Source organism: Mus caroli, unplaced genomic scaffold, assembly GCF_978045245.1.
Source record: "Mus caroli unplaced genomic scaffold, Mus_caroli_1 scaffold_7, whole genome shotgun sequence".
NCBI classification, from domain to species: Eukaryota; Metazoa; Chordata; class Mammalia; order Rodentia; family Muridae; genus Mus; species Mus caroli.
The window spans coordinates 34447958-34456355 of NW_028227262.1; the positions used below are offsets into that span (position 1 = coordinate 34447958).

Consider the following 8398-nt stretch of genomic DNA (forward strand, 5'->3'; position numbering starts at 1 on the left):
AGTGATTCTCCATGGGGGGAGGGGGCTCTTCCCTGGCCCAGGATGATGGCTTTGAGCAGGCTGTCGGCAGCCCTACACCGCTATTGAACTCCCTCGGTTGACAGTTCCATTGAATGCCCTAGCAAACGAGCGGTACCACATCTGCTCTGTCATTACTGCCATTCACTGCCATTTGGAGAAAGAGCGCTTATCTTACCCAGCCATTAGTCTCGGGAGGGTGTCGTGGAGAAATTCAGGGGTGAAAGGGAAGTGGGGTGGGCAGCTTCCCTCCCCAAGGCCTGTCTAGAGCCTGAAGAATGGGCTCCAGCAAACTGATGTCTATCAGCAGTGCAGAGAGGGAAGGGACTTAGCCATGGTCCATGAAGCCCTAAGCCAGGCAGGAGGCAGCGCTGCATTCCTTTCTCAGGTATGCTAGACAGACTTGATGCAATCCCAGATCTGTCATGTGTCTGTGAACTAACCTGGGACAACCTTTCAACTCTGGGGCCTCTGCTTCCTTGCAGAGGATACTGGTACATTGGTTAGCTCCGTATCATGTCAGAGTCAGATGGGAGCTGGGGGGAAAGGACGCTGTTTATTTTGTGCTTCCTTCCTGAAGAAACCTATTCAGTGCCTTTGTGGCAGGTGTGTGCCTTTAAAACCCATCACCCATCTATCTATATGGCCCCTTCTCACCCTTCTCCACGGATGCTAGGTTTTTTTAGGGGAAGTAGACCTTTCTTTCCTTTCTTTCTCTCTTTCTTTCTCTCTTTCTTTCTCTCTCTCTTTCTTTCTTTCTTTCTTTCTTTCTTTCTTTCTTTCCTTCATTCCTTCCTTCCTTTCTCTCTCTCTCTCTCTCTTTCTCTCTCTCTCTCTCTCTCTCTCTCTCTCTCTCTCTCTCTCTCTCTCTCTCTCTTTCTTTCTTTCTTTCTTACAGGTGAGCCCTTGATCTCAAGCTCTGGATACAGTCACAGCGACGGCAATGAACGAGTCCCATCTCCTCATGCCGCCGCCCCACCCCCTCCCCCCATCTCTGCTCAGGTGCCTTTTGAGGAACTGAACAACATGGAAAAGCACCAGGCTTGACATCAGCAAAACACCCAATCTAGACATAGCTACCAAGCAGGACACCGACACCTGCCCGCAACCTCAGAGTTAGGGAGAGCATCCACCACAGCGCCAGGCCTGGGGTGGGTGAAGTGAGGCACCCAGCCTTGTCCAGGCCCCAGAGGTGAGGGCACTTGGGCAGCAGTCAAATGGGTGGTCTCCTGCCTCGCCTACTGCACCCCAGAGGCAAGTGTCCCAAACCTTTAAGATGTCACATATGCCAGCACTGAAAGTGTTCAAAGGTGATCCTGACCAGTGTTCTATAATGTATCCTGCCACCCGACGCCCTGTGCCGAGCATACTGGCAGCTACATGATGCTCCAACAGTGGGCCTCAGGTGACCTGGCTCACATAGGAACATTGTTCCACATCCTTCCTGGCTCCTGAGACCACATACCCCCCTGTATAACCTCACAAATGTAGAGGGTGGTTCGTGTCACCCCAGTTCCTTCAGATGAGCACGCCTGTGTCATGCAGGTCTGTTTGAGAACACACATCTCCCCTTCTTCAGTGTCTGGCTACTGATGGGATCAAGGGATCATATTTTTGAACCCTAAACTCTGGACACAACCTAGATTATGACAAGTTCTGGCCAGAGCCCAGGTAAGGCTCAGTTACTGAAATCCAGGGAGAGCTCTTCCCTCGGCAGCCTCTGGCCAAGCCCACCTGTGTCATCAGCCACCTTAGATTCCAGGTACTGTGGGCTCCTTTCCTGCCAGCGCGGTGATTCCCAGGTCCCTTCTCAGGAAGAAATAGCTCAGTAAAGGGGACCAACATTGGCTGGGAAGCCAGGGGACAGATCAGAGCACTCTGAGCCTCAGTTTCCCCAAATGACAGTAAAGGTAATCCTGTCTTTGGAGCATCTGGTTCAATAAAGAAAATGCTTTGAAGAAAGAAATTCTTCATCTTAGAGGAATGAGAATTCTCTCCCTTGTGCAAAGAGACATCTTTGCACATCTAGGTCAAGGTCACTTGGATTGAGATTTGTTAGAAACCCAGCTTTAAAAAGATTCTCTTTGGTCAAGGAAAGAGTCTTCCCTAGGACCACACTTTCTTCTCCTGAATTACATCCCCCATCCTTCCGGCAAGGGCATGGTCTACAAACTGTAAAGCACTATGCTGATAACCAGGGGTTTTGTGGTCAGCACCAATTTGCAACCAACCAAAACATTGACTCCAAATGTTTCCACTTGCCTCCTTATGGCGGCTGCGGCTGCCTGCCTGCGCTCTCTGCTCTTCTCAAGCAATAAGGCCAGGGAGGCAACCTGCTGCCAATGCCTTCCAGGGCATCTCTGACCTTGAATGTCCCTCTGTCTGGGGCTCAGCTATCCCAAGAGCTGGCACAAGATACAGGTCTTGCAGACATCGGGCAGCTGACAGGTGAGCAGAGTGGCGGGTCACTGTCCCAAGCAGACACCAATTCCTCCCTTCTTTACCTCACTTTTGTGTCAGGACTATACCCAGCCCCAGAAGCCTGGGGCCGCTTTGCCAGCTGAGGGGGCTAACATCCTAATGTGCTCCGTTCCACCCAGCTGCACATCTCCCCCCACCTCCAGAGTGTCACCGCCAATCATTCTCCAAGACCTGGTCCCCTTGTAATTTCCAATTTGTGAGAAATATAAAAATAGAAGCCCATTCGCTGCAGGCAGCTCACATCGAATCGGGTGCCACTTTCTGTGTCATGTCAGATCACAGTAAACGGAACTGATGGCTTCCTTGGGCTGCTCTCAATGGCTTCCTGAGCAGGGAGGTAGGTGATGGGGACAAATGAAGAGATACCCGGAAGTTTGGGAAAGGTGGTAGCTGGGTGCAGGCCACCAATACCAGCTTTAAATGAAGTACAGGCCATGGCATGGACCTGTTGGGATAGGATGGTGACCTCAGCTAGAATCTCAGTTCTGCATCATAACGGCAGAGGTCTCCAAACTTCAGCTTCCCCCTAAGTCAATAGCCACTAACAACTGACTGATGCCTGGTCTTCTTGAGCTGTGGTTAGGCTCAGGTACTGGGGATGCACTCGGGAGACCCTGTAGTTTCTCTAGTGGGCTGTGCCTGTGCTTCATCGCGGCCGGTATCACCTGCAAGAGACTTAGAGACTTGATGGCTGAGTTCAGACTCAGCCCCATTTATTTTCCTCTGTTACAACAAGTACACAGGGATAGGCATACACATCTCATAGGAGCTTATACAAATTAAATGACACAGAAGTGTATCACGGGGCACATTCTGTGGCACATTGTCAATATGCAGTCAAGGACAGTTGTCCCTGTAGTTGCAATGCTGGCGTGGGGATGAGGGTTCTTGGAAATTGTTCCTCTGTTTACATCTGAATTCCAGGTCTCTGTTCAAGTGTCACAGCTTGCGTTCACACCTACTGCCTGTACCAAGTAACAGCGCCCTGTTCTGCGTGGGCTTCTCTCTGCTTCCTTCTGCCTCCGAGGGCTCAGAGTCAGTCTAGGGTAGAGGACAGTGCTAGGTGTCTAACAAATTCACAGAGACACCTCTTCCAGGAAGCCCTATTTTGAGATTAGAATCTGACTGACCATCCTCTTCCCTCTCAGGGGCAGGAGGTGGAGGGTAGGGGGGAGACTCTCTTCCCCTACCTAAGAATGACTTTCAGAGAATAGGGCAAAGCTGTCAAAAAAAAAAAAAGTCGACAAATCCTGGAGCAGTGGATACTTGGTGACCTCATCAGCTGGGGGAGGGGCTGCTCTCATTAGCAGGGGGAGGAGCTACTCTTTGCAGATGAAGTCATTTCAAGGTCATCTGAAGTCATTCTAAGGTCATTTCCATCTCAGCGAGGGCTGACCACTATTCCCCAAGTAAAGGATTGGTGACATTGCAGCGCTGAGTGAAAAAGACAGCTCCTATTTAGGCAAAGACGGGCCCTGTTGCCACGTTTCCATTTTAGGACCAGGCAAGGAGGCATAGGGGTGCTCTCTCCTTGGGTTTGGCTTCAGGAATGCAATGGAGAGAGCAGGGAGCTGTGGTTCAGCACAGCTTGGGATCAAAGGGCGACCTGTCGCGACATGGAACAGGCAGCAGGAAAAGGCATGGGATACTGCCCACTCGGAATGCAGAGGGCTGCAAATGGGGGCCAAGTCTGGATTTGCTAGGGTCGATACTCGGCCGGGCATCCAACAAGCAAGAGACGGGGAGGGGGAGACAGTTCTGAATTCCAAGTGACCTGAAAAATCTCTCACAGCCAATCCTAGGAATGGCATTTCTGTGGGAGGCAATTTATTTAATGTTGCTCTAGATGTGCCACTTGCTGGGAAGGAAAGGAAGTAGCCATTTCTCTGACAGCAGGTCCAGAGGGACTAACTCACTGTCTGCCATGAAATCTCACTACTCTTCCCTTGACTATCCCACTTTACAGATGTGAAGACTGAGACCGGGGAAGCATACTATGGCAGCCTAGGATTGCCTTGCCTCCTCCTTGCTGTGTGACCTTGACCAAGTTGTTCTCCCTCTTTGTTTCACCCTCTCCTCATTTCTGAAGTGAGGTTTAAAGCAGATCCTGTTGTACAAGGTTAGAAATGACAAGCTTGACGCATCAAAAGATTTTGACATCCCGTTTCTTCTTTCCAAAGGGGATTAGAACTTGGCCAAGATCACCTGGCCAAGAAATAGTAGTAGTACCTAGCCCAAGGCATATTCATTCATTTCTGGGTGTGGATTTGAACAAAGTATTTTATAGCTTTCCTGCCTCAGCAACACAGGTAGACATAAGGGCAGGTCATAGCTAGCTGGACCATTATTAGGCAATCGCCTTCCACCCAGGTGGGCTTTATTCTGGAACACATATTGAGTTCCTCTTGAGTTCTGAGCCTCACATAAACAAATTCACATCCCTTTCTCCTGGGTTGCCAGGAATGTCAAATACTGGGCTGAGACTAGTGTGGAGTTATGTGCATCTTTCTTTAGCCTTGCCTTCACCCTCTTAACTGCCTGTTCTTTGACCTCTGGACCCCTCGTTAGAGCCTCACCCAGGAGACCTTACTTCTCAACAAATGTGGGTCCCCAGAATACGGTTTCCACTGGGGACTGATCATTACCGTTTTTTCCCCTCAGTGGTGACCGGCCGTCTGTCTCCTGTGCCTTTCTCAGGGAACCCCACTCCACAGAAGCTCTGGGGACAGGGCAGCCTGTGTCTCACTGCCTGGGACTCACTGTTTGTCCTCTAGCCACTGGCCACCAAGCCAGCACTTGGCTGGAGACAGAGCGCTTTCTTTGTTTGCCGCCTGCCTGGCAATTCCTTTCTGAGGCTCAAGGGAGGCTCAGCCATTTTGCCCTCCAGCTCTAGGGAAAGCTCCCTCTTTCTCTCTTCTCTGCAGGGACTTACACCTCCCAGAGCCACTTTATTTCTGCCTCCTTCGTTTGGAAGAGGGTCTGAGGATGCTTTGATCAAGACCTGATCCATCCTTTCCAGAACTGGGGTGGGGAAAGACTGCAGGGCACTTTGAATTCCCACAGATCTCATTGTTTTGCAATTTGGAAGTTGGGGTATGCACGCTCCACTGTTTCCACCAAAGTTCACAACAGAGAACATAGGCAGGACCCAGCACACCATTTTTTTTTTCTTTTGTCCAACACATTCCCTGTTTGCCATAGAAAAACTGGGGCTAGCATCAAGTTCCACTCGGCTGGACATAGTCCCTTCCCTGATGTGGTCACAGTCCCTTTCACCCCTGATCTTCGTGGGTGGGCAGGAGGTCCAGCCAGTAGACCTCAGGTGTCTTGGTCTTATAAACTGGCTTTCAAAAACCCATTTTTCCCCTTGAGACTCAGGTCTGTTTTGAGAGGACATTGGCTCCGTACAGAGATGCCCACTTTGAGTCTCTTGTTGGAAGCCTAAAGCAAACACAGAACGGGACATCGGTGGGTGTCACCCATGGGGTGGGTGGGTACGGAGGGAAGCATGGAGAAGCCGTGGTAATTGCCACAGAAAGGAAGGAGAAAAAAACCTGGGAAAGGCAAACCACGGGAAGTCCTGGCCCGACCCACCTCTTGCACTGGGCATCTCTCAGGTGAACAGGACAGCAGCGCCAGCTTGCGCGCGCTCAGTCCCAGCTGCTGTACACTTTCTTAGAGCCAAGGTTTCTTAAGAGCTTGAGCTGCCCCGGGATGGGAAGGAGATGTCTCCATCCTCGGGTAGTCCCCAGCCCCTCCATCCTCCCGCTCCTAATAAATAAGGCACGCGGAGACTGGGGATGTGGCGCAGGTTGGTCTGGCTCCTTCCTGGGCACCCCGCCGTCGGCTGGCGAACGAACTAGGACATCGACGGCACCTGGCCTCTTGGGACCCTCCCGCCTTCGGAGCATCCCTGGGATGCAGCCGGCGCGCGTCGTGGGGCGAGGACGGGGGACGATGCAGCCTAGGGTCCCGCCCTCCACCCAGAGCCCCGACGCCAGCCTCCCTTCCTACCTGCGGCCGGGGCTGCGCGGGCCGCTCCGGGCTCGGCCGCGCTTGGACGCGGGCGCCTGGGCTCCTGGGCTCGCGCAGCTCGCCTGCAACCTCTCAGCTCTCTAGGGCTCTCTGGGCCGGCGGAGGGGGCGGGGCTGTCAGGACACGCCCTCTAGGCGGGGCTTGTCCGTGCCGTCTTGCTCGCCCCTACCTTTCAGCCTCCATCTCCCACCTTTTCTGTTCCTGCTCCTCTCTCCCAGTTACCTCTGCCCTGCTCTCTCTCCCCTCTTCCTTCTGCCCTGCTCCCCCTCCCTCTGCCTGCCTCCTCCTCCCTCCGCCTACCCCCTTCTCTTTCCTCCCTCTGCCCTGCTCCCCTCCTTCCTAGGCCCTGCCCCCCTTGCCTCTTCTCTCTGCCTGCTGCCTCCTCTCTTCCCCCTCTCCCTCCCACCTCCTCTCTCTCCCAGCCCTGCTCCCTCTCCCTCTTTTCCTTGGCCTCCACCCTCCTTCAGTCTCCTGGCCTCAAAGGTCTACCTTAATTGGTCTCTTGGTTTCTCTGGCTCTGTCACATCTTCTCTCTTGGAAGCATTGTGGCAGTAGGGTAGGACTCTTCCCTCCTCTCTACCTCTCCTGTCTGCAGCTTCCTTCTTGGGAAACAAAGTTACTACCTGAGCTACTAGGCTGGGAAAGACAGTCACTGCAGGATTGGTCTTGGAGGGTGTGTGTGTGTGTGTGTGTGTGTGTGTGTGTGTGTGTACAGCAAACCACAAACTGGAAACCCCCAGGGTTGGCTAAGGACCCTAGTGCTCTGCTTGCAGTTCTTGAGATGTGAGGGATTGTCTAGAACACCTCTGCCCTTGGCCAGCTCCAGCTACCTCTTTCCAAGTCCAGACCTTCTGGCTCCTTCTGTGGAGGCTTTGGGGAAAGGGGCATCTCTGCCTTTTCCATGTTCCCCAAAGACTCAGAAAGAATTCATTATCTCCAATTTCAATGGCCTCCCGCTTCTGTCCCAGAGTCTGGCATTCAATATCTGACTTCCCATCCTCTAATTGCATTAACCCTGGGGTCTCCAGCCTCAACTTCCAAAGGCTACCTAGCTTTTGGCTCTTTCTCCACGTTCACTCCCACAAGCATCTAGGCTTAGGGCCCTATGGCCTCCTGACTGGTTACCAGCTGCTGACTGTGTGTACTTCAAATGAATCTTTCTGGGGCTCCTGTGAGCCCCACACACTCTGGTCTGGGCTTAGGGACACAATGGTAGACACACAGGCCACAGCTCTTCATATGGAGCAAGTGAAAGGAACGGGCTTTTTCGAAACAACCTTTCGAGAGCCCAGACTGACAAGCTCTGCCAGGGCCACCCATGAGGGTCCCAGTCTAGGTTGGGATGAGGCATAGGTCCACCCATGAAAGTGCCACTGGGGTGGGAGCTGATGCGTGGATGAAAGGACAAAGCTGTCAGGGGAAATGTGGCCATGGCTCCCAACAAGATTAGGGAAGCAGCCGGGTGGTGGTGATGCATGCCTTTAATCCCAACACTTGGGAGGCAGAGGTAGGTGGATTTCTGAGTTCGAGGCCAGCCTGGTCTACAGAGTGAGTTCCAGGACAGCCAGGGCTATACAGAGAAACCCTGTCTCGAAAAACAAAAAAAAACAAAAAAGATTAGGGAGGCAAGGGGGGGAGAGTGCTTTGGCTTGGCTGATGATCATTTCAATGTCTTCTAGTCTCGGGAGCTCAGTTTTTACTATAGGGTCTTCTCCCCACTTCTCATAAGCATATGATTGGATACAGAGCTCCTGACCCCACGTGCAAATGTGACTAGAGCCATGCCAGCCAGGGTATATTACCTCAAAGCAAGGGCAAGTGACAGACTTTAGGTCAATGGCACCTCCACCTAGGATCTGTCCCA

The 8398-nt window shown here is 52.4% G+C and overlaps 1 protein-coding gene across 1 annotated transcript in view; it reads right to left on the reverse strand.

Moving 5' to 3' along the window:
* Positions 1-6757, reverse strand: part of Slc6a1 (solute carrier family 6 member 1) — a 34404-nt gene extending 27647 nt beyond the window's left edge. The window contains exon 1 of the mRNA XM_021164828.3: positions 6514-6757. The gene's annotated coding sequence lies outside the window, so the exon portion shown is untranslated. The remainder of the gene's footprint in view (positions 1-6513) is intronic.
* Positions 6758-8398: the final 1641 nt, after the last annotated feature.